Source organism: Amphiprion ocellaris, chromosome 15 (assembly GCF_022539595.1).
Source record: "Amphiprion ocellaris isolate individual 3 ecotype Okinawa chromosome 15, ASM2253959v1, whole genome shotgun sequence".
Classification (NCBI taxonomy): Eukaryota; Metazoa; Chordata; class Actinopteri; family Pomacentridae; genus Amphiprion; species Amphiprion ocellaris.
The window spans coordinates 29,824,843-29,844,991 of NC_072780.1; the positions used below are offsets into that span (position 1 = coordinate 29,824,843).

General features: G+C 37.0%; 1 protein-coding gene across 10 annotated transcripts in view; it reads right to left on the bottom strand.

Annotated features, from left to right (window-relative positions):
- The window catches only part of macf1a (microtubule actin crosslinking factor 1a), a 335,093-nt gene that overhangs the window by 237,018 nt on the left and 77,926 nt on the right, over nucleotides 1-20,149 (bottom strand). The window lies entirely within an intron of this gene.

The following is a 20,149-nucleotide window of genomic DNA, read 5'->3' on the forward strand; positions in this document are numbered from 1 at the left end:
CAGGATATTTGAAATTTAAAGTAATTAAAGTGAGGGATTTAAACCAGGAAATTTTAAATATTACAGCCACTAACTGTTCATTTCTTTTAATGTATTAACTCTCTGAAACCAAAAACCCAGCAAGTTAAGAGTTGAGAAGCAAGTTACCATCAAAAAATCACCAAAATTACACCATTAGTCAGAGCAAGAAACCGAAAGATTTTCAACTTTCCAACTGTGTAACATGTAGTTCCATCTTGAAAATGAACCAAATCTAAACCTAAAATGTAAATATTTCATCAAAATCACCTTATTCAATGTGTCATTTAAAAATTTGCCAAAAATAAAGTATTTACACCCAAAAGATTCTGTAAAAAAAACTAAAAAATTCCACACAACCAAGAAGTCACAGGTGACTCAGCTGTGACCAAGACTGACATAACAAATATCATACGAGTTTTCGTCTGAACTGCAGGAGATAAATTAGAGAAACTGAGAGCAAAATAAAACATCCAATGTATAAAATTAATGCAACATGTTTCAAAAATGGTATACAAGTTGCTGTAAGATACATTCAGCATGGTGAAACATCTTTCTAGAGCTGATGTACCGAGAACAGTGATAATCTAGAACTATGTAGAAGCTGTAAACATGGAAATAGTTAAATATTTGCAGTACGTAGAGCTACTATTTTTCCAGTACTGCTAACAGCTGTGTGTAGAATCGACAGTACAGAGCAACAAGCATGAAGAGACTCTCAAACACCCACTTGTCTTCCTATTTCTAATTTCACTGCACACTCCAGTTCTCTTTCATACGTTCCTCCACTAATGTCAGCATTTTAGCTGACAACACGCCTCTGCACTCATCTGTCACTGAGCCAAACTGTCCCGTGTTTACTACTAGAAATCTGCAGAATTAAGTCATCGTTAGCCGACTGCACTAGGGACTAAAGCATTTGGATGAAAACACACTACTAGGTGATGCAAGGCTGCAGCCAACCAAGGAAAATCTCCTCAATCAGTCAAAGGTCACGGAGAAAACAACCCTGATTATTTTGAGATTAATTTGACTACAGTTCACTGTGTGCACTCTACCTGCTCGCCTGATTAGCCCACATGACTTACAAACCAACACAAAAGGTCAGTACTTGCAGCAGAATAAATCTAATTAAATTAAAGTGGTTATTGTACACTAAAATGACGCGAAGCAGACCAGCATGCACCTAAACATATTCATATGATTTTGAACATTTGCGAAAACAGATCTGACAACTCCGAGTGCACCCAAACAACGACAAATACAGTTTAACTGGATGCAACTCCGGTTCAATGAGAATGTAGAAAACAGAACAATGGAGGATTGTTATTCCAGCCTATACGATGAATTTTGGTGATGTTAGAGAGAAGGAGACTGTAGCTGGATGAGGACGTTGAGAGGGAAGAAAAAGTAGTGTTTGTTGTCCTCTCCAACCAATCAGGGCTACTCAGAAGCACCTAGCTATTAGGTAGATTGTCTACACCAAAAACAGCCCATAACAAGGTTCTACAGGGTTGATTTTTGGGGTTGGAACATGCACATAGGTTCTATATTGTAAAATGCCTTCAGAAAACTTGAGTTTCCAGCTCAAGAACGAAGTCACTGTACTGTATTTAAATTTGCATTTGAGCTGTGAAGTTTACACTAGATCTTTCAGCCACTTTAACAAAAATCACCGACACTGATGACTTCTTTGACATGGTGACAGTTACTTTGAAGCTGAAGTATATATTAAGCAAACATTCAATAAGTTAGACCTAGCAGAGTCCATTAGGTTGGATTAGTTCAAGGCTGTGAAAACACGGGGATGTTCACAGATGGTCTGTTCTGTAATGGATTAATCCTGGAAGGCTAAACGTAACACCAACGATTGTCTGACCAATGAGAATTTGGTCAGATAAGAGCAAATCGATCAACCAGTGGAGACTGCAGCCCTACTTTACATAATACATACAGTATATAAAAGAAGACTCAACACATGTTATAAAATCTATGGAGAAACAGTCTCACAGTTTTTGCAAAAGACACAACTATTAGTTTCACTGACTGATTTTGTTTTAAATAACAATGAATAAAAAAAAATCAGCAAAGAATCATTAAAAAAACAACAAAAATACTTCCTAAAAATGACCGTTCACAAATTTTGTGATGATTAATAAACAATTTTTTTCAGAACCAGACTTAGAACCACAAGCCTGCTACAATAAAACATCATTATCAACCAGAATCCACAAATTGATCAAATAATGTATTTACATATGAACAGTCTTCCTTGTACTTCCTCTTTCTGTGTACATCTTATCAGCTTTCTCTTTTATTGTACGTCCTGAAAAGGTAAACACCACGGGGGTAAATAATTACCCTGTTTTTCAACATGTAACAGAAACAAACACCACAGAGGGCAGATTGGGCAGGATGAGGTCGAGTGTCATGGCAACCGACAGGATGAATCAAAATGCCTGTAATGGCTTTCTTCACTTCAGAACGTACAAGCACGAGAAGCTACGAAGAAAAGCAGTGGCACTGAATGCTTCTCTGCACTTAAGTGTATTTACATCTGGAGTCTAATGATGGAGGAAAGACTTGGACGAGAAAATCAGCTGCTGCTCAAGTTCACCCCAGGATACTGAGGCCTAAAGATTACAGAGGAGAGAACAAAACTGCCTGATCAAAGCGTTGCTCTGAGCCGAGATAGGAACTGATGCTTCAGGATGCTAATAAAAACTGTTTAATGTGATGGAATCAGTGCAAAATGAATGAATCAGGTGTCAGTTATCATGATACAATATGTGTAGATTTGAGCATTGGAAAGGCTGAAACTTATAATGAACCTTTTGTCGTTATTCTACACGTTATTAAACACCTTCTTCTGAGTCTGAACAATATGAAACTAAATCAGAATGTGATTATTTTGACAGCTATTGTGATGTGAGCTACAATTTTAGTGAGAATAGACATTCATTTTCCACTGGGAAAAGAATATTTAAATGATAATGTGATTTTTGCCACCAAAAAAACATGTTTTCATATGATTTGCAGGTCGGGGCATTTCTGCAGTATCGCATTGCTTCTCTTACAGCATATTAAGTTTATCAAAAACTTGCAGCTCTTGCACTTTGGATATTGTATTTTCAGTTTCAAAAATATTTAAATCAACTGTTCATCTCTATTTTTATGGCACTTTGGCTGCTTTGGTTGGTGAGTAAGTAGTTTTATACACTGAAAAATGACTCAAAACCACAATGAACTACTGCGACTCGCCCATTAAAACAGTAATAAAAACTATGCAGCTGCTGAAGCTGTCTTCATTGTAGATCAACAGCGGTTAGTCTGACAGTTTCATTTCTTCATTTCAAAACCTGTCATTTCTTGAAAGCTTCTGAGGAGTTTCCACAGAAATTTTAGTGTAATGACAGATTCTCTGAACATGTAATGCTTGTTTCAACACCACTGTCCCGTCAGAATGTCATTAAAAGGTAAACAAAAGTTGTATGGGAGGTTTGCCAATAGTCTTTTGCAGCTTAAAATTCAAAAGATGATACTTTATTCTCGCTTAAAATGTTTGAAAGCAATTTATGGTTACATAAAAAAGATCCTTTATGTTGCATAAAATGGTACCTCACGTTTGTATTTATTGATCTGTTATTTCAAATTTTATGTGTTGTACCATGTGCCATGTGGTGCCATGTGCAGAAAAAACTGAATACCATAAATATAAAATGCTCTATAAATGCCAACCCTTAGAGGAATCTAAGTGTTCCTCATCCAAGGTCGAATTCCTTGAAATGAAACTCTCAGATTTCAGTTTTATCAGTTTCTGCCTTGCACTTTTGCTTCGTCACAGGTCCTACAAACACTTTTCCAACCTTTCACACATACAGTCCCTTCTCAGCACTGATGCCAAAACACCTACAAGCCCCTGGCTGCTAAAAGCTGTGAGGTCAGGAAAGCTAACGTCATTTCTGTTTAGTCATTACAGATCAATAGCAGAGCAGATACGTCTGAGTGTGTCCTCCAGGGGATCTCAGATGCCCTCAGATAATGACCTGACCCACAGAGCACAGAGGTGACAGCTTCCAATTTGCCTCTATTAATGTGTTTCCACACACATCAGTGACACGGTAGAAGCAACAGAATACCTCCGGATATCTACACTGACACACATACACAGAAGAAAAAGCCAGTGTTGTTTGTTTTTTCTCACTACGGCATGAAAAATGTTCTTAGAAATGCTACAAACATGCAAAAACTTGTACGCCATATGAAACCATCTTTTCCACACGCAGCTCTTAAGTCCTGAGTCGACAAAGAGGCAGCGCGGTTCAAAGCCGGTGCGCTCTATTCAACGACTCATTTAAGTTTAGAAATCCTGACACAGAAATGTTGAAAACTGCTCAGCGATCCTGAACGCTCCCCTGGGAGTCTCTTCTTTCACATGACCCCGTCAACAGCAGCCCGCCGCTTCACCAAAGGCCAGAAACACCGATTCACACACACTTTCCCGCAGGCCGTCACACACCGGGCCAGACGGGAAGGTGGCGTGACCGGTCACCATGGCGACGGGACAGCAGCGAGCTGTTACCGTGTTTTTCCAGCTTTTACACCCGTTCTTAGGGATTAAACGGGATGAATCCTGGCAACCCAGAGGGATTCAGAGGTGTGAACAGTTCTCTTTAAAACAGCAAAAGCAAAACAAAGCACAACTGCACAAGGAAATAACTGACTGAGCAAATACACGCTCATCTAGAGAGGAAAAACTAAAGCAAAAGTTAAATTCCTTTTATCCATGTGAATCAAATAATCTCAGCCGATGTGTCCTCTCATTGAACTCAACAGTGGTGAGATTCTCCTAAAAATTCAGTCACTAAATACATCAACAGAGCATCGGGGAACAGATTTTTTTCTAAATAAATTAAAGATGAACCTGTAGTTTCAACAAAAAAAAGAACACAGAGAAGGTAGATGTTAGAAACTGATATATTTACCTTTGCAGGAGGAAGTCAACAGGAACAGCAGCAGCAACATGGAAGAGAAACGAGAAAAAGACAGTCTGGTTAGATTTGACGTCTGAAAATTTTAAAAATATCAAATCAGTCTCAAAGCTACAAAAGCAAAGCTGCAAAATCCTGTTTTTACAAAGTTATTGTCAACACCTCTTTAGAATGAGATCCTCCACCACTTCGGCCATAACTGTGCAGCCAAGTGATGATGCTTCTGCTAATTTATTCACTGATGAGGTCTGCAAGATGCAGCTGAAGGCTCAAAGACATTATCCATTATAGGAAACAGTTTCAGGATAATTCTCAGTCAGCTGATCACATAGTCAGTTCACCACTTGAGCTCTACTGTAAAGGTAGAAACGACACTTCACTCTTTAGTATTCAGCTGCTCTGTGCTCGGGGAGGACTCGGCTGAGTGGAAGTCGAGGAGATGAGAAACTCTTACAGCGCTTGAATTAAAATTGATTTGTTTTGTGTCACTCTGTTTGATACTGAACGTGTGTGCACACACGTCTAATGATAATTCTGTTTCAGTTTCAGCAGCTGAAGTGAAGCCACATGCACCAAGATTCACAGATAAAGACTTCAACACACACACACACAATCTCAATGCTGTCGGGTCCAAGTTCTCTGTCTATAAGATGAAATAGTTTCACACTGTACTGCAGAAATAAACACAACAAAACCAACGCAAAGACGATGTAGTGAGAACATTTATGTTTCAGGTGATTCTGTGTTTGAAAGCAGCATCTAAAGAAGCGAATTACTGGAATGACATTTATCTTCTTCAGCTCATTTGTTAATGTTACAGCTGTGGCCGTATTGTGCTCAGTGTGGTATTGCTGTGTTTTGTATTTTAGAATTGTTCTTTTGTCTGGGAGTGAGTGTTCTGTTGTGTGGATCTTTGTGTCTTTGTCTTTGTTTCGTGTGAGAGTCATCTGTTCGTCCTGTTTGTGTGTCCAGGAGGTGCGCAATTGGCAGCAAGGCGGACCCCACGCTGGTTGGCCCTCCACATCTTTAAAATTCGGCTGCCTGCAGTGGATGGAGAGCCTCACTAACATACCTATTATTCTGTAGTAGATTAGTTTAGCCATAGCTTTGATTTTGTTTGGTAGACTTAGTTAGGTTTCTTTTTCTAGAAGTCGTGTTTTTGTTGGATAAGTTTTTGTTTGAATGCTAGATCGCCTCCTTAGTTTGAATCCAGTTTTTTTGTTTAAATGTATCGCCCATTGAGTGGCCTGTTCAAATTTCAAAAAGTCTTGTAAATAAACCTTGGATAAAGTTCTTAGATCCTGGCTGTTGGTTTGGGGACTGGGAAAACATTTCTTTTTTTTTTTTTTTTTTTTTTAAACAAATATTATGCTATGCACCTTCACCCTAGACAGGTGCATAGCAGTTAAATTAAGGCATAGTTCTAGTCAAACATGTTTTGATTGATTTAAAACATGTCCCAGTAGATAATTGATGAACTACAGTCAATTATCACTCCGTTTTCAAGTTCAGGACTTTAGCACCGATGGCTGTTATTTATAGCTACATACTTTTTTGTTTTTAGTCAGACTAAACGTACAGTTGGGTTACTGTTTGTTTAGTAAATTTATCCAGATTATTAATTCCAACACAAACTATTCAAGCTATTTTTTTATCTTTACAATAAAGCCTTTGGGAAGCACGATAATATCGATGTCAGCATCGGTATCGGCCTAATGAATCTTGAAAATTAAATATCAGCATCGACCCCGGAAAATGGCAGAAAAAAATCAGTTTTGAGGAAATAAAGTTACATAAAAAGAAAAGATTTGATTCATGTGTCGGTGTAGTTTCTGAAACAGCTTCAGTGATGGGATTCAACCCTACAGTGCCAAAAACTTGGCGCTTCATGTTAGACGAAAGTCCTGGTGGACAGTGAACGCACCACACTGAGCTGATCTGAGCTCAGGCTTCTCACAGGAAGTTGGTTTTTACTGTGATGCTCGGTGAGGACTTGTTTTACATATAAGTTGAACGTGTACATTTGAAAAGCAATATATTTTATGTCTCCATTTGCCAGTGTGCAAGTATGAATATAGTAGGGTGTTCTCTGCAATTAAACAGAAAAAATATGGGTATCAACATGCATTATATATCAATAAAGGCCAAAACGAAATGGAAAATATCAGCATGTTAAAGTTCTGCAGCGATCCAATATTGTGTGTCCCCACTTCAAACCCTTGAAGATGTTCTAAAGTCAGTGTATTATTATTATTTTATTTTGCCAACAGCACCTCATCATGCTACAACACTTTTTAATTCTGTCATTTCTATGAGTGTGCAGTCTTTCCTTTCGTCTAAATCAGGATAACTTGCAGCAGGAGGCCAGACATCCGTGTTCCGCTGCTTTTCATGTGCTTCATAGCAACACAAATTGCCTCTCTGGGGGAATATCCGAGTATAGTCACGTTTAATGAAAAGGACGACGCCTGGCAAGTGACTCAGTGTGAGGAGAAGAAGGGAAACTGGTGTGTTGGTTGGTTGGATGGTTGGTTGGATGGATGGATGGATGGATGGATGGATGGATGGATGGATGGATGGATGGATGGATGGATGGATGGATGGATGGACAGTTGACGTGTGAGAGGGTGAGGAGGTGAACCAACTCTGAGCCTCTGTTAGCTAAAGAGACGGTCATGAAGAACAAAGGAGCATTCATGAGGGTGGTGAATGTTCTAAGCGCTGTCACGAGAGAGAGGGAGGCTGACGAACTGAACTTCCCTGAAGGAGAAAAATGTAGAACAACTAAGACAAAAAGTGAGAATAGTATGATTTTCTCCAGAGGTGTCCGAGTGCTTTATATCTCCTTTTCGAACAAACCAAAGGGGAAGGGAGGCAGAAGAGAAACGGATTTCTGCAGATACATGTAGGTCAGCTGTGGCAGAGACAGTACAGCTTACAGTAGGAAGAACGCTGATTAGAACTGACAGGAAAAAGAAAACAAGAGCTGAGAACGGAGAATCACAGCGCAACATGGAGTTACACTTCAAGACAAAGTTAATCCAGACCTTCCAATCAGGACTTTACACAAATAAAGAAAGCTGTAAAAACAGAGGAATGAAGTGAGATTAATGCAATAAAGTCTGTTTTCAGTGTCATGAATGAGTCAAGGAACAAAAATGTGTCCAGTAAAGCTGAAATAAAGAGAAAAATACACTGAGTTAAGTGTAAGAATAAAGGAGGTACTGAAAATTTCAACAACTAGTTACACAGTTTATAATGTAAATTGTATTTTTATTCTCAATTTCTCTGTCGATTTTGTTTTTGGTGATTAAATCCTTTGGTTGTTTAGGCTACAAAAAGTGAGATATTGTGAAAAATGTCAATCAGTGCTTCCCCAAGTCAAAGTGTTTTCCACAACTCACAGAGGTGAAAAGAAACTACAACTAAATTTAAATTTAAGAATCTTAAACCACAAAATTTTGTCATGTTTTCCCTAAAAAAAAAAATCTGATTGATTACCAAAATAGTTGACAATCAATTAATCATTGCAGCTCTACTTATAAGGTCATTTAAACAGTATCACAGCGACAGCTGCAACAATTAGTCAATTAATTAATCAATCAGAAAAATCATCAGAAACTTATCCTACGTTATAATAAATACTGTGAGGACTATTTAAGTATAATTTTGAGATTTCTTGGAAGGAAAGAAATCAGAAAACAAGGTTGCAGCTCTACTTCTCTGTTCATTTGAGATTATACTAATCAATTAGTTGTCAAATGTTTTGGTTATCAGGATAATTTACTAAATAAAAGGGAAAAAATGACTATTTTTGGGCCATGGACATTTGAGGATGTCAGTTTGAACTTTGGGAAACACAAGCTGATAGTTTTCACAATTTTCTGATACCAAACAGGTGATTAATTAATTAATCGAGAATATAATCAACAGATCAATTAGACCATTAGTTACAGCCCTACCTGAGTTTTTCTATTTTACATGCTCCCTGACAGAATAAAAAATAATTTCTGTGTCAGACTCATGACTCATTAAATAAACGCGTCATTAAACACTCACAGAAGTTCACATGTAGTCTCCTATTCTCCTCCAACCTTTTCAGGGTAATTTAAAAAGCCACCTTTTGTCCCTTCATGTCTGAACTGACCTTCTGTCTTCATTCATTTTCCCACCTGCTCCAAGCCGAGTCACCTGATTCATCATATTGCACCAGATGAAAGCGATTCCCAGCCTTTGTTTAACCAAAGCAAAGCACACTCACTTCTGATTAAGTCGCCTTTTCTGCTCATTTACCGTGATTGATGGTTTACATAACATCTCAGGATTGGTGCACATCTGCTGCTGTAAGATTTAAACACGTTTTGAGTTCTGTTAGTGATGCCTTTTTAAGAGGCTGGTATAAATATTTATGATCTCATCTTGCTGCACACAAGAAAAAATTTAAAAACTACAATTCTGCTGCAGCGCAACCCATCAGTAGCTTGTTATGTCACAAAGTTTAGCTCCCAAAAGTCGCACAAGTCTGGGAGGCACAATTTATTTTTACGTCTTTTCAGAAATAATGAGAAGATAAAAAATAAGAGACATGACTGTGTGGCAGCACTGTAACGTATTGAGATATTCTACAGTCAGAGTGAAGAGAGGAGGTTTGTCTTCTGTCTGTATCTGTGAAAAATTCCTACTTGAAGGCAAAAATGAGGCAAAGAAACAGTTGAGTAGATGAAAGAGTGGCAGAAATGAAAGAATAGGAATAACAAAAACTGAGGCGGAACTGAAAATGCCAAGCGATGCAGAGAAAAGAACATAGCTTCCATGAAGTGGAGGAAAAATGATAAAGGTGAGCTTTATACAAAGGCCTGACGTAGTCACGAGGGAGGTAAACACCGAGATAAGCTGAAACAATAGAAGGAAGGTCATGCATGAAGAAAGCAGGGTTAGAAATGTGACTCCAGTAAAAAACTGCATCAGATCTCCATGAAAAAGCTCTCAGTGTTTGTTTCTAATAAGAGGGAAACAGTCCAGGCCAAAATATCAGTAGGTCAAGTCACTGTTATTTATACGGCACATTTAAAATAAAACAACTCACACTGAGCCAAAGTGCTTTTAAATACAGAAATATGATTAAGTACAAATATTAGGGTTAAGATGCTTCAATTATCAGAATAAAATGACCTGACTAATATACATACTGACATTAAGACCCAACAATATCAGAATTAATGTATATTTACTTAATTTAAATATTAAGGTTAAGATACTACAATATTATTAATTATATAGCATTACTCTAATTGAAATAGTAAGTTTAGGACCATGCAATATTATATATGCATATAATATAAATTTATCTGACTAGTTTTAATATTAAGCTTAATACAGAACAGTATTTGTTGATAAAATATGTACCTGACTAAATTAAATATTACGGTAAGGATCCTATAATTAAAATTACCAGACAAATGTACATATTAAGCTAAAGACTAGGCTCTTTAGATTTGTTAACTGCATCACTTTAAATTATATTTTAATTGTTTAGCCTTAATCAAATCTGATTCGATGTTTGAATTCAGAATCACTGACTGCCCCAGTTACCTTTAGTCAAAGATCTCTATTATTTCTACTTAGATTATTTGCCTCCTCTTTAATAATGTCAATGGAAACTGAGATGAAGAGCAAAAGAAAGCAGACAGAACAGCCACAAAAGCTAAATAGATAAAGCAAAGAGCACTAGAGGTCCTCACATATCACAAACATAAAATTACAAAAGCAAAAAGACAGGAGAAAATACTAAAAAATAAACCACATCTGTCCAGTATTAGAGCTCCAGTATATGAACGTTGTAATGATATTATTGCTGCGTTTTAGAGAAAGCTATGAGTGATGCAGCTGAGCAGACAGATGGGTCAGAGCTGTGCAGGAAGGTAGAGATGGATCTAAAATAAAACCAGTAAAAAAAACACACACAGGTCTGAATATCAATGGGGAGCTGGAGAGGAGGTGGGCAACGAGTTGAAATGGAGTTGATAATGTGTATGAGACGAGAGTGAGAACGAATGAGTGGGAGGGAAACGCAGTGATGGAGTTTGAAAAGCAACCCTGCCAGAAAGATGGAGAGAAAACCCAATTTGTTTGAGCACGACAGACAGAAAGGAGAGGAGGAATAAATAAGACAAAAGATTCAGAGATGGCAACAGACAAAGACACAGACAGACTTTCACTTTAGGAGGAGGCAAGTCTGAGGAATAAACTCCAACACTCAATACAATAGACGTAAATTCTCACCAAATCACAACAACAAAGCCAATGTGATGAACGTTTTTTTCTGTATATATTTGCTTATACATTAGGGTTGCTTTACTTATTTGTTATGTGGGGCCCAAAACTAAGTTCTGTGAAATATTTTTGGCTTAATGTTGAGAATTTCATGTGTTTTCAGACCTGAGGAATGTGTGCAAAATAAGCCTCATATGTTATTAACTTTCAACATGAAGATAAAATGGAAGCAACTCGTAACTTTGCACATGTAATGAAAACATATAAACCTTAATGAACACCAGTTTTTGTGAACCAACCATTGAGTTTCCGTCGCCATTATGGCATGTTAAAATAGTAAAACACACATCAAATTCTGCTGATGTTAGAGCCTCAAAATTGGGTGAAATGTCGACCAAAGATTGTATCGATACATCCATATAGTATATATACAATTACAGGAACTTTCTAGGGTCCCAACACCACTAGTTTCCAAATCTTGCAACACTGTTTTCATTTTCGAGGTCCAATAATTCTAAATTTGCCGTCTGTTGGAGCCATTTAATGTTTAGGATCTGCTGGAAACAACTTTGTCTGAGTCTTCACCTACTTTCATAGCTGTGTGAGTTAAATTTCTGGAGATATTGAACTATAAAAATGGTTTCCCAGCTAATAAGGCCAAAATTGCAACAAGAAAAAAACCCCAGTCTGAAAGCATATATTTTTCAAAATTTCACCAAAACATTTTTACAGAACTTAGTTTTGAGTTCCCAATAACAAATAACTAAACTCTGAATGAAATGTGACACGACGGAGCAACACTGCTACCTGAAATGACACCAGAATAAACTAGAATTGGAAAGCAACACTTATTTTCAGTAGAGCACATGATCCCTCAGAAATCACTGTAAACTGTGGGCAGAAAAATGGCACCACACAGTCACACAAGAGCCTCTGATGTACTAGAAGAAGGCCACATTCTGCACGTGACTATAAACAAACACAACCACATTTACACTAATGCTTAGTATACGTACTTTAGTTCATGTGCCTCACTTCAGATTGAATTGGACAGTTGTTGGAGACGAGACAAAGCTGTCATTCAGTCACATTAAGTCACATCCAGATATAGTTCATCTGCGCGTCACACAACTCATGACAGCCATCTAAAAATGTCAGGTTCTCCTTTTGATGAGTACTAATTGAGGACTGTATGTTGCTAATATGTTCAGCATTCTTCATGTTGATTGATTGGTTCAGTCGCTGTCATCCAGCTAAACTAGCAGTCTGTGTACTGTAGCTAATTCAGCTAATCTAGAGATGATATGCAATTCATTTTATCCTGTAATCAATCGATTATTTAAAGAGTACACCGTAAAAAAAAATTACAAATATTATCTAGAAAAATCTAAGAAAAATGCAAATTTACATGTTAATCATAAAAACTAAAAATACCAGTATTGTTTTTAAAGAAGAAAAGTTGTGCACATTAAGAATTTAAATAAGTATTTTTTTAATTTCTGTTTTACTGTTATTTTTTTTTAACAAATGCTTCCCAATTCTTGGAATTTTAAGATGATATCTGGTAAATTCACAGATAAAAGCATTAATTTACATACTATTTTACAGATGCTTCCCAGTTTTGGTCATTTAAAAATAATATCTGGTAAATTCACAGAAAAAAAACATTAATTTACATGTTCATTGGTGAGTGGGGGAGGGAGCCCATAACTGTAAATAATATCCACATCAAATATCTACATTTTTATAATAAGTAACATGTTCTTTCACAAGTTGTGACAGTACTATATTTAAAACTACACAAAATACAATTATTTTCACTTTTCTTTTAGACAGTTTTTGAATGTTACTGTACTCCAGCATTTAAAAAAAAATATGGGATTTTTGTTTACAGTTTAGCTGTGATTTCATTCAACCAAGATCTTATTTGGTAACAACAGATCTAAATATAGGACACACTCATCATTACACAACACTTTGCTGACTCTTTCCATCAAGTCCAGGTCAGTGTTATGTTAACGTAAATGTAAACACATGTAGCGAGCTAAAATTGAACTAAAAATGAGCACTGCAGTAACAACAATGAGCGACCAGGAATAAATAAACGTGACTAAATCACTGACTGTTTTTATTCTCAAATGGGTGAGAAATTACTTGATTTAAAGTTGCTTTGGTTGCATATTCACCTTTGTGTTCATGAAAGTGTTTGTGCCAATTTATATTCACTCCTGGGTATAATAATGATACCTAATATCATTGCTATGTGAGTATTGCTGCATGATTGCGACACTCAGAGAGAGAGAGAGATGTGCTTGTAACGGGGTCCACAACTCCAATCATCTGAAAGAGGAAACTACTTGGTCAAAGACTCCCCTGTCTGTGGGAATTCCCAGGCAGAGAGCAGATTTTTTTAAATATTCACTCATTCATATTTATGAGAGACAAGACCGGCTTCAAAGAAACACAGTCAGCACAAAATGATCATCAGAGGGAATCACTCTGCACTTTAATGTTGCTTTATATGAGGCCACCCTCATGAAAAAAAAAAAAAATCAATTCATTTCCTGACAGCAGAGAGAAATCACTGCTGATCACTGCTGCTAGACATAATTTGTCGGGAAATGTTGGTGTAGCATTTCACAAATCTGGTCACCGTGTCAGTAAACATGCCATTCAGCACAAATGATGTAGTGTGTTGGTGATCCAGTTAACAAGCAAAACTACTATGGGTTAAACATGCAAGAAGATGCACATTATTATATACATGACTGAGAAAATTCAAAACTTCTTAATCTAGAAACACAAATCCAGGACTTCATTGTATGTTTCTTTAGGTCAATATTAAACCTTTAAATAAATACTATATATGTCCTTGCTGTTAAGGTTCATATGGTGTACACAGTATAAATAAATGGGATAAACTCAGTTGTGCACAAAGTGTTTCCATCATCACACGTTGCCAGGAGTAAATGGAAAACTTGGATGAGTTTTCACAGACATGAATGTTGTTACTCATCAGTTATGATCAAGGGAAGCACTAAGGAATTATACACAAACAGCAGCAGGAAGAACCTTGTTTAAAAATATAAACACAGTGACAAATGAAAGTTTTGATTCACCAAGAGCAAACTATTACCAATCGAGGTTAAAGCCAATATGGAAAAATGTATAGAAGTAGCTCATGTGACTCAGAGTTAAAATAGAAAACTAAGATTTTATCTACAATTTTCCTTTATTGATTAAACTGAAAAATGACATCAAACCAGTGCAGTTGTGCCACTAAGACTATTATATATCTTATCATACTGATACTCAAAGCTGATGGTAGAAAAACAGTGCTAAAAGAACTGAATTCTGACTTTAGCTTGTGACACTTGGAGTGGATATAAAGCTGATTTGGTTGCAGCTTTGAACAGAACTGAAACGTGGTTTTAGCACTCAAAAATTAATGTATCTATCTGCTGTACTTAAGTTATGGGGTTCAGAAATGCTGGAAAAGGTAAATTAAACAGAGGGGAATTTCAACCCACTCCTGTGCACTTCAAAGGCCTGTACCTCAGAAAAAATTCATAGCATGAAGGTAAAATTTTGCATTTGATCATTAGATATACTAACGTTATTGTACATTCAAATCAGCTGATTCTGAGGCAGTCAGATTTTTGTTAGAGTGGGTCTTAGACAAGTGAAAAACAATGAGAAATTCAATTTTAACCAAGCTGGAGGTTCAGTGTGAATCTCCCTGACAGGATAAACTGGCAGAAATAAGACTGGAGGTGGATGACATTGCCTGTTTTTACTAAAAAATAACTCTCTGTTACAAAGAATAAATCTACGTCCAGTGAAATCATTAACTTTGGTCACGGTTAAAGAGGATTTCTGCACCATGAATACACAGAAAGAGTGTCAGCCAGTGGGCAGCTGAAGGCTCCTCATTTCATTAGAGTGTATTTAATAAGCAGTCATTAAAAGGCCTGAGCAGCTGGAGAGAGAAGAGACGAGGACAAGAGGGTTAGAGGTGGTAAATGAAGAGGAGGGTAGAAACAAAACAAGGCAAGAAGAAATCAAGAAATATGCAGAAAAGAAAGAACTGGAGAACAGAGGAAGGATCGGATGAGAGAGAAAAGTAGTCCTTTTATTTTGAAAATCCATTTTTATCTGCATCTCCATCTGCCTCATTCATTACACCACCACTCTTTCATTTCACCATTCAACTGCTGCTGAAACTAGATCGATCACACCCAGGATAGAAAGCTATCACTTGTCCATACTGGCCAACATTCAGCCATTTTCACTGGACCGCTCCTCAATTAATTTATGGCCCTGAGGATTCTCCACAGATGACAGCGGCTGGTCAAGTAGATGAAGTTACCAACCATTCAGAAATACTCGTCCATATCTGTGTGGCAATAACCTCCCACCCTGCTCACACCCAGTATAAGTTAGCTGAAGTTACAGACTTGGCATCTCTCAGCTGTAAGAAAAGAGCTCTGGAGTCCCCCTCTCTGCTTTAAAAGTCTCTAAAATGTGACGCCCTATGAAGCGGCTATTTCCAGGTAGTGTGAAGGAAAAGGAACTCTGTCATTCACTCAGTGTGAATTTCACAGCTTCCATGGTGCAGATGCAACCTCTGATTTTAACATCACCACCTTCTAGGAGCTAATTCTCACCCCAGTATATCAGCTATCACTGACATGTTGCTGCAGCATGACGACACGAGTCCAACTCCGGCCCCTGTGACGATATTTTATTAAAAGTAAACAAAATTCATTATCACATTTCTTAGTCTTCCAATATGTTTATGTTTTTACTGTTTTAATTGACTATTACATTATTGTCTTTATTTATTTTTACAGATGTCAATTAACTGACTGCTTAAATATATTTGACTATTTCAAACTTTAAACAAGCAAAAATCTTCTTATTTCTAAACATTTGCTGGAATTTTGTGTTATATAATGTTAATTAAAAATAAATTCTTCCATTTTGGACTGCTGGTCTGACAAAAAGAGACATATGAAGATGCCAGCTTGGGATTTGGGAACTTTTAATGGACATTTTAAGCTATAATTTATATTTAATTGATTATTAATTATTAATGAAAACAGTATTTAAATTATTTGTCAATGAAACAGTTATTAGCTACAGTAGTATAAGATTTATTTATTCACGAGATGCCAGTGCATGAAATTAACTACACTCTAAAACATACTGTTCGGGCTCAACAACTAAAAAATCTATACAACAGTTTGTATCAATCTGAGTGAATTTATCTTCAACCAACAAACTATATTGAGTTACAGGAATGTGTTTTTCTTTCCCAATAAAAGATCATTTGAATTACCTGTTTTATTTGTCTAAAAATGTATAGGTATGTTAAGATAAAGGAGGGAAGTTATCAAGCCAATTTCATTAAGTTACATCAACTTGAATTTTGCATTAATTTAACAAATGCAGAAATCTGAGTTGAAATCAACACAACCAATCAAAATAAAATTTGCAACTTAAAGGGTTTATCTAAATCACAAAAACTGTATAATTATTTTTTTTATTATGCAACCGTGCATGAATTAAGTGATGGAAATAGGTGTCTGGAATCACTTTTAATGGTGTGTTGGTCCAATCTGACAGATATCTTATTTAATAATACCATCATCATAATTTGCACATTAAAGTTAGGCATAAAAACATTGGTCTGTCAGCAGAGCTATTTTCTCCTGATATTAACGGACCATCAGCAGGCGTCCACGCCCTGTAATGTGACGGCAGCCAGTCATACCATGCAAATACTGATCTGAATGCAGCCGGCGGACCCCCGACACACCCTGAAACCACAAACAGCTGGGAAGCTGCAGGGTGGGGGAGGCAGGGGGAAGCAGCATAGCACAGAGAGAGTGGCCTGAGTGCATCAGAATGTTTAGGTCAGAGTTTAAAAAGCCTGAGCAGCACCTAAAGTACTCACATTTACAGGAGTTTAACAGTTACAAGAATGTTTGTTAAAAAAAACGTGTCATGAGCCTCGTTCATGTGAGTACAAAACACATTGGCAGCTGTTCCGGGGACAATTTTGAAATACATATTTTATTCATCACTTCAGCGGCTGTGACATGCTTTACTCAATTGTATCTGGGATGAATCATCTCAACTCAAACGGGGTAGAACTTTCTTCTGCAGCACAAACTCAGTCCTCACAAAATTCAACCAAACTGTATTCTCAGTTACAATTTAAGGTAACATAAATTCCTTTATAAAATAAAGAAATATTTGTGACCTGAGACAACAAAAGAGCCACAAAGTTCATGTCAGGAGGTAGGAGGACTAGGTAGACGAATAACCCAGAAGACCAGGGTTTGGATCCCACAATGGAAAAGAGACCATCGGTTTAAAGTTTTGTTGTACTTGCAGTTGATTATGGCTGGTTACAAGATTTAAGAAAAAAAAACTCATGCACTTGTTTAGATAAACTAAGTTGCAAACATTATTTTGAGGAGTTTGGTTTCCATAATAACGTTGGATCAATCACAGTTGATTTTAAACAAAATGAAAGTTGACGTAAATTAATAAAATTGGCTTGATAACCTAAAGTTTCTCCCCTGTTCTATCTCAAGTCCTGGTCAATTTCAGACAGTTTCAGACTGGTAATTAAAAATAACAGATTGTCGGGGAAAAGCTAATTTCAGTAACTCAATTTAGTTTGTTGGTTGAACAGAATTAATTAATTAATTTAATTAGAAGTCATCAAAACTCAAAGAATTCTAATGTAAGCTGATGTGTTATTTCTTGGAGCTGTCGTTTCTCATTTTAGTCTAACAGCAGACAGTGATGAGTCAGATATGGTTCATGGAGCAGGAGCAGAAAACCCCCAGCAGACGGAGAGACAGCTGGGCAACCAGAGACTGGAACAACTGGAGAAACATATGACAGATATCACATTCAGCCCACAGCCTGGTCATCAATCACTCTGAATGTCACTCGTCATGTTTCTCTCTATACGTCCCTCCATCGGCCTTCGCTCGGGGCCACCGAGACCTTTTTGGGGAAGGGTGAAGCATCTGTCAGTTGTTGTGGCGACTTGTTTCCAGGCGTGAGGAAGAATTCAGGCTCTTCACACACCTGTTTGAACCCCTCTGACTTCAGCTCCTCTGTCTGCTATCTTCTGAAATATCTTGTCACTTATTTAAGCACCGGGAAGCTTTGCATTCACACATCAGCTGGCTCTAAACTCACCGTCAATCATCATTATCCACATCACATAAACAACTCAAATCTACTGGCATGAAAGAGACACCCGGTTGAAAATAAAACACTACTTCTGCATAAAAAAAATACTCATCAAATTTAGAATGAGAAAGAAGGGCAGATTTTCCATTAGGGCTGCCACATACATCAGCCTTTTCTCTTTATTAATCTATCAACATCTTTCACTAATTAGTCAATTAAGCATGACGATTAATTTTCCGCCTGCAAAAATATCAAATTGACCATTTCATTTACTTTTAGCTCATTACATTTTGGAGTTTTGAGCTTTTTAAGTGTATTCAGCAACTACAAGAAGAAATCATACTAAAGAGCTCTCCTGTTAATGAACAGACAACACTTGCTATGGAACCTTTTTTAGAATAACTGCTTATACATTGCACCAGTGTTGCTGTGTTCTGTCATGGAAACTTGCTCAAACCACGTTTTGGTTTTGTGACAATTTGAACAGCTCCCAGAGTTTCCAATTCGTGGCTCTTTGGAAATACTTAACTGAGCTGGATTCTGATGCAGCCGACATTTTACAAAACTGTAGCTCTGAGCTGATAGTGACTGGAGTATCGTAGTGATGCGTGACACGTTTGTTACAATAAATTGAAGCATTTTAGGAAAACAAAAATGGCAAAAACCATGTAATAGTTTAAAATATTGATGCCAACATACTTTCATCAAGTCAAACCGTCATCAATCATTTCTACTATTCACAGCAGTCCTGCTTTTCATTATTCACAGCTTAAAGAGCCCATGTTAAGCACATTTGCATGTCTTTTATTATACCTTCTGATCTACTAGAATATGTCTACATGCTTTAATGGACAAAAAACACATTATTTATCCTCATACTGTACACTACAGCAACACATTCTCTCAGCTTCTGTCTGAAATGCTTCGTTTTACCCACGATCTCTTTAAGAAACTTTTATCTGATCTGATTACTCAGCTGGGTCGATGAAAGTGAAATAATATTGTTTACATACGGAAACACCAGATTTTTGAGTCTAGGATGTAGCTCTGGCAGAATAATAGCAAACTACGAGGAAGCTGGTCATTCTTTGGGCCAAACTAGTTGTTAGGTAGGCGTTATGCTAATATGTTACATGATGATGTAGATAAGTCAGAAAAAAGCCTGGACTTCAAACAAGGTGTTTCGGGCAGGTACGGAGGGAATGACTCCTTTTGCTTTAGATGTTGGACTTTAGTAATCTTGCTGACTTTTTACATGCACAAAAAAACAGCTATAGAACATACTAAAAGAAAGGGAAAAATCTAAAAAACAGATTACGGACTCTTCAAATTTTAAGCCACAGACAAAACTGTTGACGAGAATGAATCTCAAAGTCACTACAATCTCAAATCATACGTTTTTACACTAAATATGCAGTATCACACTGGAACGTTTGAAAGAGTATTTATTGACTGTGGTAAGACATATCTAACAAGAAAAGCACTCAGAGAGCACAGTACTCTGCCAAGGCTGCTCAGTCATCATTTCTGACGGATTAAATCTCGATAAAATTCATGGCAGAAATCATGGCAACACAGAATGTGGCCATTTAATATAGCTTTATCCCCAAACAAAATGGCCTTGCGCTGAGCACAGGCACGTGTTATGC